The following is a 26,798-nucleotide window of genomic DNA, read 5'->3' on the forward strand; positions in this document are numbered from 1 at the left end:
AACTCTGCTTTTTCCTAGTAAGTCAATCATGAGCTTGTCGGGGTTGGTTTGATCTTGTGAAATGCTTTAAAAAAAGTGTCTTCAGCAGGTCTTACATCAGTGTCCTAAACTTCACTGTTAAAAAGGTATGCTAACAGAATTGTTCCATCGGTGTCAAACTATATGGATGTGAAAACTATATTACTATTAGCTAGAGCAAAGGGGGTGTCCAGAATTCTATTTTTTTTTCTTTTTGGGGTGTGTGTGTTTACTTTTGAAATGAAACTTGTGCTTATGAAACACACAATGATTATGAAAAAATAATAGCAAACGATTAATTACTAATTTCTAAAGCAATCTGTAAGCCTTTGTTTGGTATGCTGTGACAATGGAAGATTACATTAGCTGGCTAGGTCTAAATAACTTTAACTGAATTATTAGCTAAAATGGGCTAAAAAAATATTTTTTAAAATACATAAATCTCTCTATCAAACTAACTTCCCAGCTGCTCCTAATTCTTTCTTAAATATTAAATTACTGCTAATGAGAAGGGACTTGACTGAGGTTAAAAATAGAGCATGTTGAACTTGAGGCGAACCTTAATAACTTTTCCAGCTTTTATAAGGACTGTATTGTGAATTGTGTACTGTTTAGTTTGTTTCTCACTGATTAAAAGTATTGAAACAAACTGTTTATTGCGAAATAAAGTTGCTGTCATTGCTTTGTTTACATTTTTGATACCTTATCTAAATGTTACTTTACAAATTTGATGCAAAGTTCAAGCTTAGAGCTGGGATTTCTAAGTCTTAGTAAGGCTTTTTTTTGTTCCTAAAGGCAAAACGTACTGCTGAAGATGTAGAACTGAAATGTGTTTATTGTCAAAGCCTAAAACAAACTTGTTTACTTGAGCTTTGGATAAAGCCAGTGTGGCAGATTGGATATTTCACTATATGGAGCTTGTTACTACGGTCTTGCAGAAGTTTCCAGTGTTCTTTGAACTTGGTTTTACACAGAGATCTTTCTTTATTCTGCTTATTGGAAATTCATGTCTTGACTTAACTGATGTTTGCTAATTACTTTATGGATGTAAGACTGATCTTGACTGAAACAATTCTGCAGAGCTTATTGCATGCATGAAGATTTGGTAAACTCTTAAAGAAAACACCTCTCTAATACTTGTTCTGGGAGTAGGTCCTTACCTCTCAACATTTATTCTTGTCCTCTAAGAATGTAGATTTGGTAATTACAGGTAATAATTACAGTCACTGTCAGCGTGGTCATTGAATAAGAAATGATGGGATTTAAAGGAACTTTCTCTCTCTTCTGAGTGAGTGGCTGTATATATCCCTAGCACTTGATTTAGGAGACTTGTCCTTATTCTGAGTGATGCTCTTGTAGTTATGCCTAGTGATGTACTTAAGGGAGAAGCAGGCCTACTGTAACCAACAAATTTTTGCCCAATTTTCTTCCACTCAGTAAAAAAAAGAATACATCTGAATTAATTATTCTGTCAAAATGACAGATCAGTGCTAAATAGTGTTCAACAAGTTGAGTGTTGTGAGTTGCCAGTGAAGAAAAAGAACATGAGATTGAACATTACGGCATATTTATACAGTCATGTTATGCCTTCTTCTTGAGTATAAGTAATTCAGGTCTAGGCAGTATTAAAAAGAGGACACTGGACTTTATCTTTCTCTTTTTTGGTGGTTTGGTTTTTTAAGATCTCTAAATTGTTAAAAGTGTCTTTTTTTTTTCTTGAGAGTGCAAGGCAGATCTATTCAAAATAACCACAAGAAAGTCATAAAAAAATCAACAGGAAGAAAGTGTTTTCCTCTTCAGTCATTTCATTTATTCTTCTCCTCCTCATTATCAGATGGCAGAGTTAAAAATAAAAAACCTGATACTTCCACATAGTTGTAGAGCTTAACTACAGAACTGACTGCCACAGAGTATTTCAGTTGTATTAATTGGTTAACCCCCCCCCCCCCCCAAAAAAAAACACACAAAAACACCAAAAAAACCCAACCAAACCACCAACTTATATAGAAGAGAAATCCAGCTGCTGGGAAACTCAGTCCTTTTGAACCAGGAAGTTCCTGAGCTGTGTTGATTTTGAAGTTTGAGAGTATGCTGCAACACATTCACATGCTTACCTTTTTCTTTCTAGGCATTCCTACTGACTTCTGTTGGTGAGAGAACACTGTGCTAAGTAAGTCTTCTCTTTTACGTAATTGTCCAGGACTGCTTTAATTTGAGGGTTGATACAGAAAAAACATTGATATTTAGGGGGTTAGGAAAAGGGAGAAAATCATTTCAACTCCCTTAAAAAAAATGAAGGTATTTTCTTATGTTCTGTATTAATATTGTATGTAGTTTGCTCTCCTCCACCTCCCTCAAACTCGGGGAAATGCATGGTATGACCTGGGCTCAGCATGTATGATGGTACCTAATGCTATAGGCTTTTGGGGGAAACATGGGCCCTTAAGGGGCGTTGCTTTTAAAAGTTGTGGGGTGGCGTGGTAGCATCCTTCTGTGTGTATATCTGCCTTTAGTTTTTAATTCTCTTATCACTGATACTAGAGTTTTCTTCTTTCTGAAGTAACCAATGGTGTGAATACTTTCTTCAAACCAGTTCTTTTGAAACAATGGTGATGAAATGGGATTTCTTAGCTAAAGCTGTTTTGGGTCTAGAGTAGGTATGATGCTAATCACTGGTGGGTTTTGGTTTTGTTTGGGGTTTTTTGGTCATAACTTCTGAGGTAGCCAATCTAACTTTCAGTACTTGAATAGAATAATGTGCCAAGCTCCATACCTGTTGCTGGAGAGTAGTGAAACTGGTAACTTGTCTGGACATTCTGTTCAGTGGGATTTTGGTTTGGAGAAAGGAAGCACCTCCTTCAGAACAATCTCTTGTGATAAGATCAACCTCTTGGCTCTGCAGTTTAGTAGGTACCCTGAAATAAAATTCAAGTGAGCTGGCTTGGTTAGAATAAAGTAAGGTTAAAGCAAAATGAAGAAAATTAAAGGAGGCAGTGGAAGAAAAACATTTGGAGAATGATCTCTTCAAAGCACAGAAAAGATTGTGTTTTGATTCAGGTAGCTGTGCTCATTAAAATGTTACAGTTCCTAAGCAGTGATTTGCAGACAGATGACACAGGTTAATAATACATGGTGGAGAGAAGGGATAACTAATTCTTGTTCTTCGACTGGATGGAGACACTTGTCTAAGCATATTGTCTGTCATAAATCTACTTACAGTGAAGAAAAAACCTAAATCACAGCATTTCTATTCTGTAAGACAGAATTAATGACGTCAGACTTAACTTTTGTATGCTCTTTTCTTGTGTTCCCTCTATGGTCTGCTATGTTTATCGTATTACTGTATGTCCACTATTTGTTTATAGGCTTCATCTATATGAGAATCTAACAAAGTTAGCTTCCTCCTGGTGAAAGCTCAAGTGTAGGTAAGGTTTTGTAGCTTTCTGAGATTTTAATGGACTGTCAGGTACACTGAAAATGCTTAGCAGACTTAGAAAAGAAAACGTGAAAGCGATGCAATGCCTAGATCCAATATTAGAAGCTTTTCTTCTAATAATTTTGACGGGGCCCAAGAACGTAAGATTCTGACTGCAATGTACCTACACATTACTTCCCTTTCTTTTAAGAGTTTTGTGTTAAGTGTGATGTACTGTAGTAGAAAGTCACTTAACTGGACAATGGCAGTGTTTACTGACAAGAAAATGTGTTTACTGACAAGAAAATGCATTGAATCAACTGCTGTATAGCTGATATACTCTAGTTGTATGACGTAAAGGCATAAGTGGGGCAAATCACTTGGTTACCATGCTTGATACGCATACTAGATACTAATATAAAAATCTTCCAAGTGTGGAGGTGTGGCTGAATATTAAATTTAAAGCTTAGCATCAAGTTAAACTTTGAATTAAACACAGAATGACCTGAAAGTCTGGTAAAAGAGAACACGAGTTGTTTAAGTCATGGCGGATGCATCTTGGACGTCTCATTGGCAGACATACTCAAAGAATGGTTTGCCTCCAGCTCAGGGTTTTACTGAATGGAAGATACAGTTCTGTTGGTCTACTTGTATGGAAACTAAAGATGCAGTGCACTTAAGAAATAGTAGTAATAAAATTCAACAGCTCTATCCTGGTATTTCCTCCAGTGCATTATATAAAAATACATAAAATTGCTTCCTAATGTTGTGAAACTACACAACTACTTAGCCATTTATCTACAAACAAGGAAGTGACTGGCTTTAAAACAAAACATTACAAATGTTTTTGGCACTTGAAGAGGGAAGGATGTGATCCCCTCTTCTGTTTTTGGCAGTCACTGACCTCTTGTACTAACTTCCAGAATGGCTGCAAATCTTCCTAAAATTACTTGGAATTTCTGTGCTAATGATGATAGTGTCATTTTGGAGAGTTCTGCAGATAAACATCAGTGTTTGAGAAGTGCCATTTGTATAAGAACTCTCATGAGCAAACCTGATTTTTCTGCCTGCTGCAGGAGTCTTGGGGAGCCTAGTGCAAGATTTGCTGAAAAATGTCTTTTTAATGCAAGTTAAGATGTTGCTGCTTTAATAGAACATTAGACAAACTAGAAGCGTAAGGTTTTTATGCAGGGGAAATTATTTGGAAAGAAAAGTTTGGACAAAAAAAATAAATAGAGGGCATTGAGAACCTTATTCAAAAGAATGCTTTTTCTCATAAATGGGGGTTGAGGGGGGAGTAATCTTTGATGGTAGGAATTAATATTGGAATACATACTTTGTGTCCAGTAAAGATGGGAGTGTTAATGGGTGTATGCAAGATGTAAAAAGTACATGACATTAATAACACATACCTGCTTAAATCAGTACAAAAAAGAATGTGGTAATACATCCTAAAATCAAGACAAAATAGGACCAATTGTGAAGTACTATCTTGTCTTAGTAGCCCATTGTTATAATGGTACCAGTTTGTCATTGGGCTGCAGTACCTAATTATCCAATGACAGGTTTACAAATACCATAGCAGAATTAATCTAGCATCAATACAAACACTGCAAAGAAAGTCAGACCCAGTTGGTCAGGGTTTTGTTCAGTCCTTTTGAAGGTCTCTCAAGAGAGAGATTCCATAGGTCGTCTGGAATAGTGGTGTTCAACCATTATTTGAAAACTGAAATTTTAACTTGTTGCAGGTAGTAAAGCTTGCCTCTTGCCCTTCTGTTGTAGGCCTTAGAGGAGACTGTGACTCTCCAGTCTATAGTATCTCTCTGGGTGCTATGTTTCTGTTTGGTGTCTTTGTTCAATGCTATACAAACCTTTGGGTTCTTCTTTTCCTTCTCCAATTCAGCTTAATTTTTAAATAATTGACTCCTGAAATTGAAGACTTGAGTCTACCAGTGATGTGCAAAATAGTGTTACAGCTTTCAGTTTTGTGCAGGAAGTTTTAGCCGATGCTGTGTGTTACAACAATTGGTATACAGCACATGGGCAACATTTAAAATATAATAAGATAACCTGACAGTACTGTGGAGAGACGAATTAACCTAATCGGGGAGTGATTTTATTCTGCCTTTATTTTGCAGTTTAGCTGAAGGTACTCTGCTAAGCTCTAGTCACTATGAATGTGAAATATAGTAAGATATATGAAAAAAACGGGGGAAGGGGGATTTTTAACTAATGAATTGCTTGGAATTATTGTTATATTACAGACAGCCAACTGTCACATCCAGCTTTGAATGGCAAGCATTTGTCTTGAACTAAATGAACACCTCTTGCAGCCATACTAAGTGTACATGTGTACGCTCAATCAGTTAATTACAGCATTGAGCTAGGAACATTTCCATATTTCAAGGTCGAATTGTGTTTTAGAAATGTCACCTTTGTATTAAGTAGCTGTACTTACTCCTTACAAAGAAGTAAATTACATATAAGCACTGATACTATGCATGGAAGACTTAAACTATTTTGATTTCCTTTCTTCAGTAACTTCCTTTTGGTTTTGGTCTCTGATCTTGTACTCTCAAATTTGAGAGGCTAGTTATGCCAAAACTCAGGAAACTTAATTAACAGGCCTTTGATTATTATTAGATCAGAGGATAACAGATCTAATTCTAAAAGCAAAGGGTATGTGTGTTTTTAATAATTTTTTTTTAAATAGCTATTTTAGTAGTCTGATGAAAAGAGATACCAATTAGACTTCTGAAAAACTCTTAACACACCAGGCATTTAATTCCCATTGAAGTCTGTGCGTATGTACCTTCCCTCTTGCCCTCTCCCTGTATCACTCAAACACCTTTTCAGAATATGAATCTATGTTTTTAAAATGGTAATGTATCCAGAGCTTTGATTAACATTAGTTGTTTTATGGTGCAAAATAGTGTATGTACTGACTTAAATTCTATAGCTTCTTGTGCAAATACCTGAATGAATGTCTGTAAGTACTACATCTGCTGACTGGCAAAATGTGCCCAAGGCAAGTCAGTGTGATTTATGGACTGTATTTCTTTCCTGCTTATGTGCCCCTCCTTACTGATGGGTGTAAATATTTCCAACAATTAAATCACTGTTTTAAATGTCAGTTTAAAATCTGCTGTAAATGAATATTCTTAATCAGAAGTTGCTATCTGTCATAATCAAGAGAGTGTTTTTTACTCTTTATAGGGAAAAAAAACCCGTATGTTTTAATTTGAATGTTGCTGGAACTCCCCATGTACCTGTGTTGGCAAAGACTAAGTAAGGATAAGAGCCTTCCAGACTTCAGCTCTCCATTTACGAGACCATTATCTATCACTGTATAGGAAAGTGAACATCACTGCTGAAACAGTAATGTACTTTGGAGATGATACAACAGACAAATAAGTCTATAGTAGTCTTTTCTGTGACCTGATGGGTGCTGCTTCCACATGAAGTCTAATAAGCAGTTACACAGCAATGTGCTTAACTAAGTATGTGTACCAAGGGTTAAAGGAAGAAGTGTTGAGAGCTGGAGTTGACAATACTATTTTAAGTTTTTTGAATGACCTCACAACCTTAGTATTTTCAGTGTAACTTTTTTGTATGCCTTTAAAAAGCATGTGGAAAACATACTATGATGTGCCACAAGGAAATTTCTGCTCTGTTTGCCAGCAAGGTTGTCACCTGGAATCCCACAGAGCAGACTGACACCACTGTGGTCAGTGGTCCGAGCTTGCTTTCTACATGGGCTAGCCACTGGGCAGGAGCGTGGTCTTTTTGTGCTACTGGCCGAGACCTCCATCTGCCGTTGCAACTGGGATCTTAACCTGGGGGAGAGGGAAGGGTGGTCTTTACTAAGCCCTTGATTCTGTTGCTGCCTGGTGTGTTGTGGATGCTGTGTATGGGTGGGGCAGTGTAACCTGTAACATGTAAAACGTAAAAATGTCCCTGTTCACTAGCTACTGTTCTGGGCATTTTAACTGCTTCGTAGCTGGCAGGTTTATAGAGAAGCTGCTCTTGGTCTTTATAGTAAGTTGATACAGCATGTTCTAACTCCTGCAGCACGGAGAAGCGGTGCAGCAACAAAGCTAACTTGGTTAGATAAAACACTTGAGTGTCTTGGCAAGTGGTTTAAAACTAAACTGGGTGTGTTCAAAGACTTTAAAGGCACTTGCCATCTATACAGGTATCTTCACTGGAGCAGCAAGATGAAGCTTAGCTTGGTCAGATGTTTGATCAGATGCTCTTCTAAAGCTTTAACTTTGCAGACTGAATAAAAGGTTGCATTTTGTTCACCTGAATTCTCCACTCTGTTTTTAAACATCTGAACCAATTTTATGCAAGTCTTCCACAAAAAGTTATTCTGAGGGGTGTGTGAGAGACAGTCATTAACGTATTACAGCAGGCTTCTGTGATGGAAAATGTTAGGCATCCTTAACCACAGATGTAGCTCTGCCTGCATAGGTAATGATATGCTTTAGTGTATTTTTCTATTTTAAGCAAAGATGCCCACCCGAAACCAGCAATGTTCTTTTCTTTTTAGTGCACCAGTTTGTTAAACTTATCTTTCATTCAGTAGGTCTTCTGAAGTTTAGCCTGGCATGAAACTTCAGTTGCAGTGTTGGGTGTCTCAAGGCTGTTTTAAAGATGAAGTATATTAAATTGAATGTGTGTGTATGTGTTCAAAATAAAGTCACTGGGGCCCCTTTCCTAGACTTAACAGATGTCCTTGTGGAAATGTCTGTTGGTGTGTGATTTTTAATGTTTTTCAGAAACCTGTTCTCCCCCCACCCCCCATTTGCTACTGCAAATTGTAGAATCTTTATCTTTACAAACAAAAAGCGAAAAATAATATTCTCTTTTATTTGGTATAGATATTATTTCCATGACCTGTAAGCTTTAACAGTGTCTGGGAATGGAAGAAACTGCATCTGTTTGGCCTCATGCATAATGCAAATGTGGCATGTTTTTAAACTAACTTTTAAAATATCTTTAAAGTTACAGGTGAACACAGCTAATTTCTAATTGGTTTTGTAAACAATAGGTATAGTCTTCAGAAACTGGAAAAATGCCTGCTGTAGACTTCTGGAAAGAGCTTGCCTGCTTTCTTGAAATATGTTTTTCCTAAATGGCTTCAGCATAGGACACAGTGTAGATCGGGTGGAGCCTCACAGTCTCAGTTGCACTGAGACATGCTGTTAATTCAAGGGCAGTCTCTTATTAGGTTCATGAGCTGCATAATAAAACATACACAGGAAAAAAAAAGTACATTTTCAAGCGAGTGGCATAAAGTTTAGTAAAGAGTCCTCAGAATTATTAATTTTTTGCATTCTGGTGCATTATTTTGAATCTTTTCTGCTTGAAAAAATGATTATACAGTCTCAGACTTTACTAGATCACCACATAAGTAACCTATTAACTAAACACTTCTAAATATTACTTAAATTTTGTAATCACAGTGTTTATGGAGACAGTGTTAATATTGCTAGTGTCATCTTCCCATCCCCCAGCTTTTGAGCTCAGAGGAGTGTAGTTTGCTTGCAGCTGCAGTGGTAGGCATCTTTCAGGAAGTGACCTTGGCTTGTATTAATCAAATTCAGAACACACAGAAAAGCTTCTTGGTAACATGCTGACTTGATGTAAAATTTTATAGCATCCATTTTCTTTTAAAATGAGGCCATCTTATAAAAAGGGAATTTGTTTGATATCTCAATTTAAAAGAATTTCTCTAAAGTGACATGGTATTTAGAGAAGGTAAAGCAACAAAACCAAACTGCTCTCTTTACTGAGAGGAAAACAGCTTTTTATATGTGTAATTAAGCCTGAAATTACTATTGGCAAAACTGTATTTTAGCCTAGCTAAACTAGGAAAATACAATGTTACTTGATAACATTTTCACTGGTGTCTTACCATTTTTGAACAAGAGAAGAGCTTGGAGTAGGGCATGATCTCAGTCATCTAAGACTCTCATGATGCCTTTAACTTTCTGACGATGTATTTTAATCAGTTACTGCATCTTTTGTTAGCAGCTCTCAGGGCATTAACTTAACCTCATAGTAGCTGTATTGAGCTGCTATGCTTAATTGCATAGATTGAGAAAGGAATCTACCTGTGTCTGGTCAAGAAATGACCTTGCCCACCAGCTGGAAATCGTTTTTCATTGGCTGCCCTTAAAAGTGGTTGACTCTTCCTGAAGCAGGTTTTAAGAATTTTGCATGATAATCTTCTTGCCTAAAACTATTTTGTGAATTGAGTTACAAAAAGAAGATTGTTGGTAGTATTTTCAGCTGGCATAGCTGTTTCTAAGAGTATCTGTCTTTATCCTTTCTGGGGACCTATACAGGGGGCTAGGACAGGAATCTCTTTCATCATTACAGAGTGCTATGAAAGCCTTTAAGGTTCTGGGGTAAGATAATTTACCAGTTTTCAAACTGCATCTTTCTGGAGGATTAGTAATAGCTGCCACCTGACTAATGTTTTTTCCTTTAGGTTGTTATGTGCATTATCTTGAACAATCTACCATCTGGTTGCTTTCGGGGTTTGGAAAACTGAGTTCTCTACTTGTAACTGGCATCTCTTCTGCATGTTGATGGCATATTTACTCGTTTTACCTCTTCACAATTATATTCAGGTTCTCGTCATTCTTTCTGCAGTGTGTTGGAGGTCTGAGTATGTTAACATACATGGTCTCAAGTGTTTCCTGACTTGACTGCTGCCTGTTTTGGAATAGTTAATTCCATATTGTTTACCCTGCAAATATATGCAGTGACTTGCCATTCTATTTGGTATCAAGTCAAAGTTGCTAATTATTCACTTCAAGATCTCTATGTAACCTACACCTTTCTGCTGTGCTGAACATACTCTTAGATTACTTTGCTACAGAATTTGCCTTAACTACACACTTTATACACTTCTCTTCATGCTGCCTCATATTACATTGTCTGTTGTTGCACCAAACTGAGAACTCTCCATCCACATGTTCACTGTAGAGTGCTTTAGTCCTTTCCTTATAGTCTGCAAGGCCAGTGAAGGGGTGATAAATCTGTTGCTCTCCGTGCTTAAGCTGTAGTTGACACTGACTTTCCAAGATCAAGTGGGTGCAAAACCACAATCATAGATTGTGTTGTTCAGTATTTGCTTTTGTCAGCATTTTCATCAATCTCCCAGAGAAGAAAACTGGTCCCAGCACAGATTTTGGCATACTCCACCGTGGACTGATTCAGTGAGTCAGTAGTCCCTGAGATGCAACTACATTGCTGGTGATGGTATTTTGACTCTGGAATTATCTCCATTAAAATTTAAACCAGAACTGGTTAGGAGATGACAGAACCTGGGACCATTGATCCAGCACATAGGCATATAGTGGAACAAGAAGCCTGTTCTGTGTTCTTCCTCTAGTTCTGTAATCTTAATATAAACAGAGACTAAGATAAATGCATCTTGTCTTTTCCTCTGCCACCACAGCAAGACAGTTCAGACCATTTTCTACTTCTGTGGCTAGGTATTACCTGTTTTCCTAAGACTGTTAAGACGTGATGATTTCTGTACCGAAGAGCCACAAATTCAGTGTCCACCCTTGGAATAGATTAAGGATGACTTGTTTTGAAGTCTGTATCTTGAAATGGAGTATTATTGATGGTACTGTGGGGACTGGACAGTGGCCAGCAGTACTCCTTGGGCTGCCCAGCCTTATGCCAGTGCCGACTGCTGGCTTGGCAAGAAGCAAAGTAAATCACTGCAGCTGTGGACGGTGCATTCAGAATCCTTTCCGACAATTCTGTGCTGGTGTTCTCCCTCCCTCCCCTTTCGCAAGGTCAGGCTTTCCTGTTTGCTACTCTGCGCTCGCTGCTGTCACCTAGAGCTCTGTAGTTCAGTGCTGCTTTGACACTGCTTGGGATCAACCCTACCCCTTAGATTACCGACCTGGTTTCCAACTGAAAATTTGTTTTATGAATTCATTATTGGAATTTCAACCGAAATGGGGGTAAGGGGACCCGCTTCTGCAGCTCCTTAATTCTGACTCCCAGGCGTGGACTGCAGCTGCTGATCCCTTTCGTTTCCACGCTGGTGGGAGCGCTCGGCGCGCAGGAGGCGGCGGGGAGGCGCGGGGCCGCCCCGGCTCCGCGCGCCCCCCACCTCCCATCCCGGGCCGCCCCGGCCCCGCGCGCCTCCCCCCCCCCCCTTCCCTGGCCGCCCCGGCTCCGCGCGCCGCCCCCCCCCCCCCCCCCCCCCCCCCCATCCCGGGCCGCCCCGGCCGGGCCGTAAGGAGTTAAGGGCCGCGCTGCCGCCCGCGGTCCTGGCTGCAGCCGCCGCGCGCTCATTGGTTGCGAAAAGGTGAAATTGAAACCACGGTAAACTTTTGACCCTGTAGCAGTTCTTGTGGAACGCCTGCCCCTTGCCAAGAGCGGAGGGCTTTCTTTCCCCCCTTTTTCCTGTATTTATTCTCTGTGATCGTGCCGTGCCGCATGCAGCCTCTCCAAGGGAGGGGGAGGACACGCACAAGCAAGTAGTTTGCGTGTCCAGCTAACGGGAAAGCTGGAGTACGTCTTAGCTGCTAGTACCAGCTTCCTCCTAAAACTCTGATCAGTAAACAAGCAGGAGTCCATTTTTCAGCTTCCAACATGGTTTTTCTGTGGTTAAACCCCGCCCCCAGAAAACCACCAGCCCACAAAAACCAACCACCAAATTGATGCTGACTATCACGGCTAATTAGAAAGTGGGGAAGGGAGGATGAGTCATGGGCATGCTGGCTGCAGTGAGCTTGGTCGCTTAATAAACATGCTGTTTTAAAAAAGATTGAAGTGGTTTCTCCTTACTGAAATCCAAGGTAGAAACGTCTCATTATTACTACTTAACTTGTAAGTTGGTGTCCTAAATAGGTATTTACTTAACTATTTTTCTGTTTGTGTCTTCCTTAGACAAAAGAATATATTTGTTCAGTTCAGGAGACTTGTAGTGCCAGCTGAACTTCGTTGCCAGCTTGCAAAGTGTCAGAGGCCCATGGTAGCCAGTGTGAGGAATTTTTATTTACATAGGGAGACTCTAACAAATTGTGGACCTAATTAGAGTGTATGTCTTTCATACAGTGCAGTGTTGGTCACAGAAAAAAATATCAGAAATATCTGTGGCCAAGAAAATTCACCTTCCCTCTAGGTTTGCCAAACCAGGCAAATTAAAGCAGCATTACGTTTTCAATGAAGTATGAATACACGATTTAGTTAATCCACGTTTCTTTCCCCTTAAACATGTCTGGCTTTTCACTGACAAAAGAATAGCTGACTTGGTTACTTTACTGCATGAGCTGCCATTTTCTCCCTCCCCCGCTCCCAAGCACAGGTATCGGCCTGCTGTTCTTGCTGGAACATTAAACTTACTGAATGTTAAGTGCCACTTAATCAAGGAGTCACTCAGCACCTTACTTAGAGTTAACATTCAGAACTCTTCCTCAACAAAGAAACTTGATTCCCGACTACTTCAGGCTGATGTTTTCACCTCTCTAGTGGCTTGTTCTTTCATCAGATTTATACAGCTTGTTCGTTTTCCTAATGAGAGATTCGGGTGGGGAGGAACCCTCAACTGCTGTCATTTGTTTTTTTTAAAAAAACCTCAGTTTAATACGCAGTTCGGTGGTTAAGAAGTGTTTGGTTTACGGCAGTGCTAGCATAGTAGGACAAGATTGGGAAGGTTCAGTGTGGGCTGTTCTCAGAGCGCTGCTGTTCTCGCTGCAGTTTTATCTGGGAATTGAGGGAGTCTCCTGAAGCAATGCCAGCAGCATCAAGGGAACAATGAATATAATATGATTAATAGCAGATCCCCTGCCCCCTCTTGTGTGCAATTCTCCTTGCAACTGCAAAAGAAACATGTGCTTGTAATGATAGTTGGTGGCCTCCCTGTTTGTTCCAGCTAGTGTTCCCAAGCAGCAGCTATTATATAGTTTATTTTTCCCCACTCCCTGTGATTCTTTGTTCTGTTCTCCCTGCGCCTGTGTGTGCGTCCTGTCTGCTTCTCCTTGTCCGTTTCACAGCAGCTCATCTGCCTTCACAGTGGAGCTCTAGTGAAGCCGCAGATCATACTGCCTATCACAGTGAAATGGAATAAATGCTCTTCTAAAGGGAAGAAGAGTGAGTAAGTGCTAGGAACTAAGAATCTCCTGTGAACTCTTATTTCTGAAGTGCAGTTTAAATGTCTCTGTCTGAAAGGCTTCTTTTGAACGGTTGTGTGATTGCATCTTGGTAACATTGGGTGCACATGCCTTTTAGCATTAGATGGCCACGATCTCTAAAAATATTACCACGTATGCTGGCAGCAGGGTGGGAAATGGCAAAAAAATGAACAGTGACTCTCAAGCTAAAGAAACAGGGACTTCATATTTATAAATCCTGTTAACTTCAAAGTATCTTACTTTAGGGGGAGTGTTACTGAAGACTATTGTTGAGAGCTAACTGCTGATCGGGAGAAAACTGCTAATGTAATCTTTACTTCTGATGAAAACAGCCAGAAAGAGGGGTATCGAGGATACTGTTCTAGCACATTTTGTAACCAAAAAGCATTAGATGAGCAGTCACAAACTGAAAATAAAATGAAGAGTTCTATACTGTTTTATTCTGTGTGTTTATTCAGAGTAGCTTTTGAGGTTGGTTACATCTCCCCGGTTTCCTCAGGGGGGAATTGCCAGCTGCTTTGGAGCTGCCCTTCTAGAATTTTCTCCGCCCACCAAGATTTCCAAACTATGAATGAGAAACTCAAAAAAGAAGTTCATGCCAAGGGTTTTTCGTTTATTCTTTCTGTTATATAGAGTAAGCGGTTCCTATTGTCATGTTTTACTGAGGGATGGGGAGATGATTTAGAGGAAATTTTAGAGCACGACCTCTTACTTTGGGAAATTATTTTATGTTCCAAAACTTGTCAGTACTTCTGTTGTGTGCTTCAAATTTCTGCTGGCTTATTTCCCCTCAGTCTTCTGGCTTTGATCACGGAGTTGTACGGTGAGCTGAACTCTGGTATCTAATATTAAACCTTGCCACTGCACCCTAAATCAGTTCTGAACTGTCATGCTGGCACAAATGATGCTGAAAAAGAATAGACCTGTACCAGTTGGAACCTATATTTTTGTTTGTTTTAAAAATATTACTATTGTATCTCTGTCTTCTCTGCTTTTATTTCTGTTTCAGTTGGTGATGAAACTGTCTGTGGTCCAAGCGTTTCATCATGGGATGTAATAAGCAGCTTTTTCTCTACTTCTTCCTGAATAGGTTTGTCTCAGAGTTGTCCTGTCTGCATCCTTGTTGCAGATCTCCAGCGATGAGTGAACTCTTGGTCTTCTGCAGGAATAATATGGGTTTCTGGAATGTAAATCCTTCTTTGAAGAGCTGTGTTAGATATGGAGACATACCTTTTCTGAGAAATACATTGATTAAATCGAGAGGTCTTCAAAACACTTTCAACCAACGTTCAGGTCCAGTTTGGCTCAAGCCTTGGAGCAGATTTATAGCAGCAGCTTCTTAAAAGACAGTATATATATATATATATTAAAAAATCAACATATTAATTCTATCAGATTTTCTGCTAGCATTGTAATTTTTATAAGTTCTCTTGCATGCCATCAGGATGTAGCAAGATGAATAGATCCAAAATATTTTAAGCTGCAGACATGTTGATTCCTTTAAGCATATGTGTACATACACACAGTCTTGTTTCTCTGGCACTAGAGTGAGTTCAGGAATCAGTGTCTAGAAATCTTTTTTTCTTTTAATATACAAATCAGTATGGAGAAAGCATAGTGCTTCTCAGATGGAACAAAGTGGTATGACCTCAGGGAAGCAGACCTCCTGCTGGGAGTTGTGCTTCGCCTCCCACACTTTCGTGAAAAATGCAGTAAATACAGGGATTGGCTGCTATAGCTGAAAGGACCGTGCATTTATAATCTCTGTAGGTTGTGTTATCTATACAACTGTCATTCTTAAATGTTTCTGGGTTGACAGGTCCTACTAGCCAGGTTGTTACTAGCTTCTGTTGTAGGCTGAAGGCTTCTCAGGCCACAGGGACAGTAAAGAAGTTTTCCTTACTGATTTTTACTGAAGTAGCAGACCAGGATACTTACTCTGCAGTCTTTTTTAGAAGAGTCTGCTTTATTTCCAGCAGAGTTCAAAACTAATCTTAGATTGTTTGGGTGGGGGTCTTGGGAGTGGGGGTAAGATAGGACAGGATTGCTCACAGAAACTCCATATGCTAGCGTTGAACTCTGTGCCATTCACATTCAGCTTTTTGTGTGTGTGTTCTGGAAAGCTTTTCTTACCTATTCTATTTTGTTGTTAGCTCTGCTTTCTCTGAACTTTCCTTCTGATGTTTATTGAGCACATAGTGCTTGTCCTTCAGGATGATAATCAGTATAACCTATCTGGCTGTTTCTCAAAGCAGTACATGAATTTTAAATAGTAGAGAGACCACATCCCTGAACAGAGGGCAGAAACCCCAAGACTGGCTGAAGTGCTGCGTAACTGTTGCATTCACTCATTTGTGGTATGTAGTTGTCCTTACAGTTGTCTACTGAAGCCTACATCTGGAAGGCTAAGACAGCAGAAAGGATCAGCTTTACAGCTTGTGGTATCAAAAATTCTTCGTGAGGTATCACTGCACCATGCCCATTGTTCACTCATTCTAACTGGATGGTAGTTAGAAATGTGTAATTTTCTTCAAGATAAGTAAATAAAAAGCACAATACAATAATCCTTAGAACAATAATCCTGTAATCCCTACAGCAGACGGTTTTAATTCTCAAGGTATGAATAGGGGACGTTCCTGATAAATCAAGGATCTGACGAATATAAATAGTTCTAGAGCAAAAATGAACACCAGCAGAAATGGTATGTGTTTTTGTCTTGCTGGCTCCACATGCTGTTTTAGTCTTTTGGTAGTGATGCTGTGAAAATAGAGGATGAGTATTTTTCGTTTTGGATGTTACTGCTTAAACATATTCCTATTTCCAGCACTAGAACAGACAACTGTAAACATTCCTTCATAATAAACTTCTGGGCTGTGATGTGATAGAGAATTGGAAAATTAGGGACACCTTTCTAAATGTTTTTCTAGTGCTAAGCTTTGTTTGTCCTAGGGAGGAAAAAGGGCCATGTGTACTGAATGTGGACAATTATAAAAAGTTTATTTTATGTGAAGGAAAAATTTCTAATGTCTTACACAGGGAGAAATAATGTTGCTTTTTTTGCAATGCCTATTTAATATAATTATATATTGAGGGCACAAAAAAAGAATTATCTTGGCTATGCAAATGGAGGAGGAAAGGGAATTGTAAACTCTATAATGGTCACAGTATCCTTTTTAATCGATCTGTGAATGTTGTTCATAACAAAAATACCCATGTAGATAGCGACATTTCCAATAATACTAGTTTCAGGAATTTTGAATCAATACTTTTAAATGATACATATTGCATTTGTTGATAACTTTAGTTATACTTCTTTTTCTCTTTTCCAGCTTCTTGTCTAGAATATTCATTAGGTGATTTGTTATTTCAAAACCTGTCATTCCCCTTCTTTTTTTCACAATACTGTTAAAGTAGGAAAGGCAGTGCTGTCTCTTTGTTTTAGATTTCTTTTGTTTTTCACCTTGATTCTCTGCCACCTATGTAATGTCATCCTCCCGGGTCCTGTGTAACCATTGTTAGCATTTTGTGACAGGATTAAAATTGAGAATTTCAGTCAGAGGAATCTTATTTTGAAATATCCTGAAGGTGAAAATGAATAAAATTAAGATCAATATGAAGCTTGCTATAAGAGACAGAAGAGAACATTTGGAGAGAGAATAAACGTTTGAGGTTTTCAAAAGCTGAATAACAGAGCATGGCATATTCAGGGCATGAATAACTGGAGTCTTGGGTGTTTTATGGGGGGACAATGGGGACATCCTGTTAGATAAAAAACAAAATAATTTAAAATTGATAAAGGAAAAAATTGGCATATACACTTAGCAGGCACATGATACCAGACAATTAGTATTTTTAATTATTATATTTTATATATTATAATATAAAATTATCAATATATAAAAATTCAATTTTAATAGGATAATATTTATGTTTATAGTTATAGTTAGTAAAGGATTCATTCATTCATTTATTTATTTATTTATTTATTTATTTATTTATTTATTTATTTATAAAGGTATTCTGTGGTGTATGTTGGTTTCCTATTGATTCCTGGAAGCTAAACCTCCCTCTAAGAGATTCACCCTTTTTCAGTACTGAGTAAGGCAAGGCTCTGATATGATATGGCATGGTCAATTCTGTGTTTCTGTGGCAAACAGGTATCGATAATGAACACATTAGTGCCAGCAGCGCTCTATTTGAAGGAAATAACCCTTCACTTTTGCTTTCTTGTTATTTTACGGGGACCTAATATAAATGTTTATTTTGTGTTTTCAAGTATGCAGAAGACATTTCTGATCTTTCTAGAAGTAAAGCATTTGAAGTTGTAATTCTTATTGTTGCTTGCTTTTACAGTCCATCAGAGCAATATTGATACTGTTTTATTTAGCATACTATCCATGCTGTCTTCATACTGTTCTTCAGTTACTGGTTTCATAAAGCTTCAGGGTAGTTTCTGAGAAACTTTGAAGGTTGCTAGTCATTCGTGGGCTCAAAAGGTTAGGAAAATGTTGACTGGCTTGGCTGTGAAAGCAAAATTAGTCTTTGCTTTTAGGAAACTTAATTCAGTGTGTTTCTGAAGTGCAATCAATAAAAACCCATCCTTTTTTAAAGGTGTTTTAAAGATACTTTTTTTCAGCATTATGAACTAGCAGACCTAAGACAATTTTTTAGTAGTGTCTTAGGATGTCTGATGAGAAACTGAAGTTCTGCCCTGTTCGTACTGTGTCATGGTTATTTGTCAATCCCGAACCACTGCAGTTTGCAGCATGGTGTTTTAAGATACCAGTTTCATTTTGCTTAAAATGCTCCTCTGTGATGTGTGACATCTTAGTGGCTAATAACGAGCAATTTGTCAATGAGTAGCTGGTTGTGCAGTAATGGCAGGGCAGTAAGTGGTAACCACTTCACTTGCTCCAAGATGGTAAGAAATCGCCACTCATCATCCAGAGTTCTGCAAAGATCCTTGAATTTTAAAGAAGATCCAAAGCTAGGAAAGACGTGTAAAGCAGTAAAAATAACTGGTGTTTACTGCAAAATTGCAGGATTTGTTGTTCTTTTGGTAATTCAAGGCAGTGTTATCATTCATAGATATGACAGATGGATGAAGTTTACCTCTCATCCAAACTAAACTTCACTTTGGTTTTTAAGTGTGACAGATTTCGCTTTAGCATTAAGTTATGTAGCAATTTTCGTAAAAGTTGTGCAGATAGAAGGAAATGTATAATTTAAAGACTAAGAAAAAAATTTAATATGTCTCAGTGAAGTATCGTACATTTTCTGTAATGCTTTAAAGCTTAAGACTTAACCAGTTATGACTAACTTGAATTGAACTGTTTGCAATTTCATAGGGTGTTTTCCCTGGTCAGTAGTAGGTACATGGGTGGTCCTTAATTTGACAGGTTTTGACATTCTTAGTACCTCCTTTCCTTTTTTATATTCCTGTCACACTAATATGGGATATATTTAATAATCTATCTCTTTGAAGGTACTTGTTCTGAAATGTTGATATGAGGATTATAGCATCAAGAAATATGTAATGTTAGATATTTATCTTGAAACAGAGCATAAAAATGTTACTCTTTGGAACTATACATCTTCTTGATGGTATTAATAGGCAATTTATTTTAGGTTACAAACATTTCATGAGATTTTTGGCCTTGATTGTTCAGCTCTAATTTCAAATCACAAATACTGGTTTCAGAGCAGATGCAATAAATACTGTAAATTTAAGGTGCAAAGGGGCTTTTTCATACTTCGTATTCTTTCTGATGCCACAAAAGTTCTGAAGAGTTTTAGTATTCTGCTGAAACTCGGTAGTTTGCTCTGATTAGTGCTTATAATCACTTTTGCAGGTAAAGGATGTTATATTGGTTTATGTTGCTATAAATAATGCAATTTTTGAGTAAGTCTAGCAGTTAAATTGCCCCAGCAGTTACTGTTGTTTTTGAACACCATCATTGCAATATGGTTGATGAAAGATTATTTAGATAATTTATCATAACTAGAAATAAGTAGTGGACAGTTAGTGTGTAAAAAGTGTGTCTTTTTAAAATAAAAAAAAGTTAACATTGTAGGTTATTATTGACATTCTTAGAAAAAATAAAGTAGACCAGAATAATAATTTTAAATAGGAGTTGCTCCAGTTCATACACCAGCTTTAACACAGGTTGTAGTACCAAAACGTTCGTAAAAGGTGTCTGTTGAGTAGGGATATTTTATTTGGTTTTCTTGGCTGTGTATACAGTGCACACCTATGTTTCTAAATAACTTGAGAAAGAGTTCTAAATAAAATGTAGGTCTTCTGATAGGGAAAAAAAAACATTTATTATATCTTTCTCTTGGAAGTTAATAAATATACAGGTAATTTTCTTTTTCCCGTGGAAGATAAAATTTTGTAAGAAATAGTATCTTCAGCCTCAGTGTTTCTGCTGAACCTGGTGATAGAATTCTCACTGAATTAACAGAAACAGACTAATACTAAGTGCTTCTGAAAATCCCAGTAGAAGTATATTAAATTTCAATGGATCAAAATACTGCTTAAACAGAGAGAGAGAGAGAAAGGTATTGATATGACATGTGTATTTCATGATATTTCAACACATTGAGCTTTTAACCTGCCCAGGAAAACTGGCTAATACTTTTAATAAAAACTCATGAAAGACTGTCATAGTGCTTGAGATTTAGCTGTGGAAGAAGAAACCTGCTTGTTAACATGGCAATCACAGTGAAATTTTTAGTGTCTTTCACTGTTTGCCATGATAATCGTAGCATCATAATCGTTTTTCATATGCACAGAATGATAAATTGTATGTGCTTTCAAATGGGGGAGGTGGGGAATGAACAGCTTTGAAGTGAACTACACTGTAGATAGGGTTGATCAACAAATTTATATCACATTAAAAAGTAACATTTCATAATGGAAGGTTCTGCCAGTCTGATCCCTACTCCACCCTTTTATTGTACAGCTAGTGTTCCAAGACTTTGCTCAGTTTCTTGGGCTAATCCAGCAAGATACAGTTAGAATTTTATAATGAGTGATTTACTACAGCAGAAAATGTTCAAGTAAAATTGAACTGTACAAATACCGAATTGGTAGCTGATATGAGAACAACTTTTTTCTCTTTCTCATTCCTTTTGACTTGGTTTGAAGTTGAATGTGTCCATTTTGGTAGAATGTGTACATTAGAGTCTTATATGAAATTTTACCAGAGTTTTTTGGAAAATAATTTCAGTGTGATGATGATGTTTGTGTAACAATACCTAGCTGTGGAAGTTAAAATATGAAAACATTAAACTTTTAACCCTTGGGTAGATGTTGCTGTGTATAATGCATTATATTCAGCAGGTGAAATAAAAATGGCATATTTGTTGGGCTCTAGTTTGTGGAAAAAATAGTGTGTGTTGCGCTGTGATGTCTGACAGCTGACATTTATCAAGGGTAACATGAGCTTTACTCATTCTCACATTTTTAGGCAGCTTTCAAAGCTTTACATGTATACACATGTTCAGCATATGTCTTGCAGCATTGAACATTTTGTTCTAAAGATGTTAACTCTCATTAAGATGAGAATCCAAACTCTAAACCCATAATGATTTTTGTTTATCTAGTTTAGTCGCAGCGTTAACATTTTGTAAACTGGCACTATAATGTAAAACAGTAAGAGTAATGTTTCAAACTTAAAAATACTTTCTTCCTGTTAAATGTTTTAGTGAACTTCAGGCTTTCAGTACATGGGATTGTTTTGAATATATGACACTCTTTCAGAAGCATATATTCTCTAGAAATCATGAAATACAGTGGAAATGCTGTTTCTTATTAGAATAAAATGCTAAAGCTTCTCTTTGGAGAAGAAAAAACCAGAAGATGTGTTTTCTTTTCCGTGATGAACAAATTGTCTGGTAGCCATTTTGATATCTTTGTAAACAGTTTGCGTCATTAGCCAAATAATGAAAAACTCGTTCTACTTGCTTTAAATGTCATAAAGAATTGCGTGTTTGTCTTCAAAAGTTCAAAACTCTGTATGTTATTATTCTTGCTTAATAATCCTTTTAAAGAGACACTTGTCTGGAAGAAATTATTATTTCACATTTGACAACTTTTCTGCTAGTCTACAGAGTTTGCTGGTCTATTTTTAGACTCATAGTTTCCTGTTACTTCAGTAACTCAGAGTAGTGCTAAAGAGATCACCCTGGTCTGATGCCAGGTAACTCAAAACCATGGGTGACTCCTAAAGATAAAATGGATGGGTATGATTGTGATTATAATAATTTTAATTGCTGATCAGTGATGTAAGGTACATTTCTTTCTCCTTACTAATGTTCTTATCTAAATGCTTCATCATAACATTCATACCAAATGCTTTTAGTTTGTCACTCCTACATGGAAGTCGTTTCAGATGACCTAAGAAATAATGTTCTGTCGTCTTTAAATAATATCCAGATTGCTAAAGTCAAAAGATAAATCAAGAACTGAAGCCAGTCTGGAATTCAGACTTTACTGGACCATTTTGTTAAAAAATTTAGATTCAAGATGGGATTTCTTCGCTCTAGTTTGGAAGCAGCAGAGTTTTAAACATAGTTGGTCTCAAATGCCCCTAAGAGACAGAATAGATTAATTGTATTTTCTGTGTTGTTTTGGATTGACATCAGCCAAAATTGTGGTCAAACCTCAAATCCTCCCCATTTATTTGCTGAATTTAGAATGTGTAGTTACTTTTGTCAGATCATTTCAAGATATTACTAATGCATAACCAGGTTTTAAAAGTGATACAGACAACATACAAGTCTAAGATGACAATAGAAAAGATGTCTCTTACTTGAGCTTGTTGGTCTTGAAATAATTCATAGGTTTTAACTACTGTCCTTAAAAGTTTTGCACATTTGCTTAAATGAATGCATTGATTTTATGACATCTTAAAATTTCAAAACAAATGTAACAAGAAAAAAGCGGAATTTGTTTAGTATTTTGTTTAGATTCATGAGAACCCTGAACAGATGTCCAGTAAGATTTGGTCTTGCAGACAAAATAAGCAGTATGAATAGCAGAAAACATCCACAGGAGTGAAAAGTTAGTGTAGTTGTGCCAGGATGATTTTTTTTAATTAGTTGTGAATATCTGTGTATTACAGGTAATTCAGAAGATCTGTTTCTCTCATTAGCAGTCCCCTTCATGCTTTTTCTGCTGTTTCTGGAGTTCTAGTAGAATGATGAGCAAATGGATCTCTTATAAATGCTAACCTTTTCTCTTATCAGACCATGTCTATATACTTTTAGCCTGTAAAGTCTTTCTTCCATGCATCCCTCCATGTACGCACGCTTGAGAAAACTAGTATTTTGTACACAGAGGCACCTCTTCACTGAGGAAAGCTGCTCTTACGTGACTTTTCTTGAGATTTCGGGTTACTTTGTTGGAAGCCCGTGTGATTTCTCCTTGCAGTGATACACTGTGATCTTGGTGGTGGTGGTGCTTTGCATTTTTTTTTTTTTGGAGTGGGGGGAGGTGGTGGAGGTTGACTTTGAAGGTTGCAAATAAGGTTTTGGTTTTTTTTTTGTAGGGACTTGAAGCTTGTCTGTCCTTTCTTGACTAGCCCCATTTGTAGAATTAGTCTTTGTATTGCCAAAGTAGGACTGATGGAGAGACAAGCACATAAAGGTCTTAAAAGTGAGAAGCTTTCTTTCTGATTTAGATTTTGGCATGCTTTCTTAATTTTATACAATCTTAACTATATGCTAAGGTACACGTTGGAGGGCAACATATTTCTGCTTGTAAAATTTTTGTTGCTTTATTTGTTCTTTTCCTTGTGAAATAGTTGTAGGCATCACAATGTAAAACTGTAGATGCTAAGAATGATTAAGGGTGTAAATCCCTTGCTTTAAAAAGCATTTGGTAACAAAAATGAATAAGTAGCATTATTTTTCAATGCTGGTCACTAATATGAAACAGCAAATTATAATAGGGAGCATGGTGAAATTAACATGCTGTAGTGAAATCCATTTTTGTGCTGTACTGTTGCTACAGCGATTGTGTGCAAAACATTTTACTATTGTAAATGAATGAAAATCTTAAAGTATGCTGCAATATAGGTACATTATTTGCAGTATATTCTCTCATGGGTTGCTTGATTAATCTTAGATAGCTTTTCTACTTTCAAATATTTCATGGATATACATTCATTCAGTTACAATAAGTCTGGAACAAGGAGGTGATTAGCACACAGGTAATTCTTGAATATGCTGGCCACATTGTGTTATCATTCCCTAGTTAAGGAACCTATACACCTATTGCACAAATGTTTGTGCTTACCTATATGTATCAGTGTTACTATGCCACTACTTTTAGACTTTTGTCATTATAGTGGCTGAATGTTCCTGGCTGAACATTTGCTCTAAATAATTTATCTAATACCTAGCGGTTTTTAAGTCCAGTTACTTTGTTCTGAGGCAGGTGTAATGTAGAGATGGTGTTTTATTGGTATAATAATGCTAGTAAGTCCTCCCATGTAAACAAGCCTGTAGTTTTACAGATCATTTCTATGCATAGTTTCTCACAATGCATTGATGGTCAAGTGCTTCTCTTATTGTCATTTCTCTAAAATACATTTTTCCCCCTAGGTTCTTTTGCTTATTTTTGTTTGTTCATGACCTGAATAATTTTAATACATATTTTCTTGAAGCAGTTTTGACAATTACAAGTCACAGGTAATGTTGCAGTTTTTAATATTTTTCATATGAAACCACTTCTTAGTTAATATAGGAAGGAAAAAACAATTGCTTTTTCGTCACATTTTTATGTCTCTGTTGCAGGCTGCAGTATTGCCGGAGTTTTTTTCAAATCTCATTATATTTGCTCTTTCTCTTCAAACCCCAACTGTGACAGTGACACCACTAGCAAAGCATCTCATTTTTCATTTAAAAAGAAAAACGGATTCCATTCCCCCAGTACTGTAAAAGTGAATTTGAAAATATTGACAGTTTACCTTGAAGTCTGACTGAAGAAAATGCAGAAGCAAGGAGCTTAATTCTGGAAGCTACTTTCTTTTGTTTGTTTGTTTCAAAATAAGGACAGAAACATGAGTTTTAATTATGTATAGTTTTAAAGGATAAATTAAAAAACAGTATCAAAACCCTGAGTTGCACAGTTCAAGGTTTCACAGAACTCTCTACACTTCTGTTTCATTGACCTTTGGCTTATAAGTGGTTGAAGCTTTGACTTGTACAAAATATTAGATGATGATAGCGCCATGTTTATGCCACTATATTTTCTTAGGCTTACTTTATTACTGGGGAAGCTTCCTGGTAAAGCTCTGTCAACAAACCTTGGTAAAATCACATTTCATACTGGCAAAGAAGTCTCTATACAAGTTCCCAGAGTAAAACGGGGTATATAGGTAAATATATATTATTTTTTATATATATATATATATTTCCCAAGTTTTAACAAATGTAAAATGACGAGAAATATTAGATCAGTCTGAGGATCATGCAGGTCACACAGTAATTCTGTGCAGCTGTCTTTTTTTGCTCAAATAAGCTTTCCCTATTCCGAAGTCATGCCATGTTGGCTGTTTTTCTGCAGACTTTGTTTATTCATGTGCTCAGTGACGTTCTTTAGCCTAGCTTCTACCATCTTACTATGGATGGAAGTCAGTCAAGGCATGAATGTCAGATTCACTGGTCCATAACTCCTGAGAGTCCCTCTAGATTCCTTAATGTCAGTAGGAGGTACACTGGTCACCTGCCAGTCCTGGGATAACAGTAACCATTTGTAATGTCAGATGTGCAGTTTGGACAGCAGTTCTGAAGTTTCACATTTGATCCCCTCTTGGATGAAGGATATCCTGGTGACTGATCAGCACCTCGTGTGTCTGTTTTGTTTAATTCTTCCTGATGATTCCTTAAATTAATTTTGCTTCTCCAGCCAGTTTGCTACAGAGAAATGCTGGATGTGGGAATCTATCCAGTATCTTCAGTGGTAAAGGCCTGAAGAGGTTTTCAGAGCTGTGGCTTTATCCTTTCTGAGTGCCTTTGCCACGAAGAGGTCTACTGTCTCCCTAGCTGGCTTTCTGCTTCTGATGTGTTATTTAAACATCTTTTTATTATCAGTTGGCGTTCGGTGCAAGGCACTCTTCTCATTCTTTTTTTAGTCCTGTATTTCCTGTTTACATTCAGTTTACCGTGTTCTATGGGTATTTCAGTTCTCTGCATGTAGACAAGCTTTCCACTTCATAAATGCTAACCTTTTCCCTGTGGTATCCCCCTTAACTTCCTTATAGAGCCATATAGGTATTTTTTTAATGTTTTTGATCTCTGCTTGAAAAGCTGTGTAGGTGTAGTGGCTATCACCCATAATTCACTTGAGAATAAGCGTCCTTTCTTGTGTCTCTCCCTCTCTCACTGTTGTCATCATGGTACAGTCATACAGTGACAGTGTAATCACTTTTCCATCCTGAGGGCTGAGGGTGTGTGGTGATGTCCTCGTATCAGCAGAGATGTGTAAATTAAAATTCCACGCTACTTCCAAGCTGCACATTGTTTTTTAAACACAGCTAACTTATAGGAGAATAATAATGTGTTTGAGAATTTGATTTGTGTGCAGAGCATTAACTGATCAGCATGCTGACTTCCTTCCACCCTCCCCCCACCCCACCCCCGCCCCAAGACTGTTTAAGATATTTGGGTTTAATGCTTTGAACTGGAGCTACACATGATGTGATATAATGGAGGAAATAAATACAGCATTGTAATGTGCTAGAAATTTTAGAATACATGTGTCATGCAGCCTGCGTGTTCTTCGTTTAATGTGGAAAAGTATTTTGGCAGAATTCTAAGTAGTTTTGGAAATTAAACCTTCACTTGATTTGTATAATGTAACTCAGGACTTCTAAATTTTAAATTTAAATTTAAGCTTTATATAGCTGGGAAGTTGCGGTGATTGTAATACTTAGTCTTTTTAGTATGCTAATGCATGTTCCTAGTAAAAAAAGTCATACTAAAAATGAAGCTTAAGATTTGAAAGGCCTTTTTGAACTTACTGTTGTAGATGTATTCCAAGCTGATTCATTTGATTTTAAGGAGTACTCCTGTTGGTCTTATAAAGATCCCCTAAATACTATGTCAAATTTGGAATTAAATTTAGAAAGTCTTCGACATTTTAATCTATGAACGTTTGGTGAATTCTAGTAAGAATTTATCTT

The 26,798-nt window shown here is 37.3% G+C and overlaps 1 protein-coding gene across 4 annotated transcripts in view; it reads left to right on the forward strand.

Moving 5' to 3' along the window:
- Window positions 1-26,798, forward strand: part of NCOA3 (nuclear receptor coactivator 3) — an 81,884-nt gene that overhangs the window by 16,993 nt on the left and 38,093 nt on the right. For all 4 annotated transcript variants that reach the window (XM_014279829.3, XM_014279830.3, XM_027805200.2 and 1 more), the window contains exon 2: window positions 2,147-2,188. The gene's annotated coding sequence lies outside the window, so the exon portion shown is untranslated. The remainder of the gene's footprint in view (window positions 1-2,146; window positions 2,189-26,798) is intronic.

Source organism: Falco cherrug, chromosome 10 (assembly GCF_023634085.1).
Source record: "Falco cherrug isolate bFalChe1 chromosome 10, bFalChe1.pri, whole genome shotgun sequence".
NCBI classification, from domain to species: Eukaryota; Metazoa; Chordata; class Aves; order Falconiformes; family Falconidae; genus Falco; species Falco cherrug.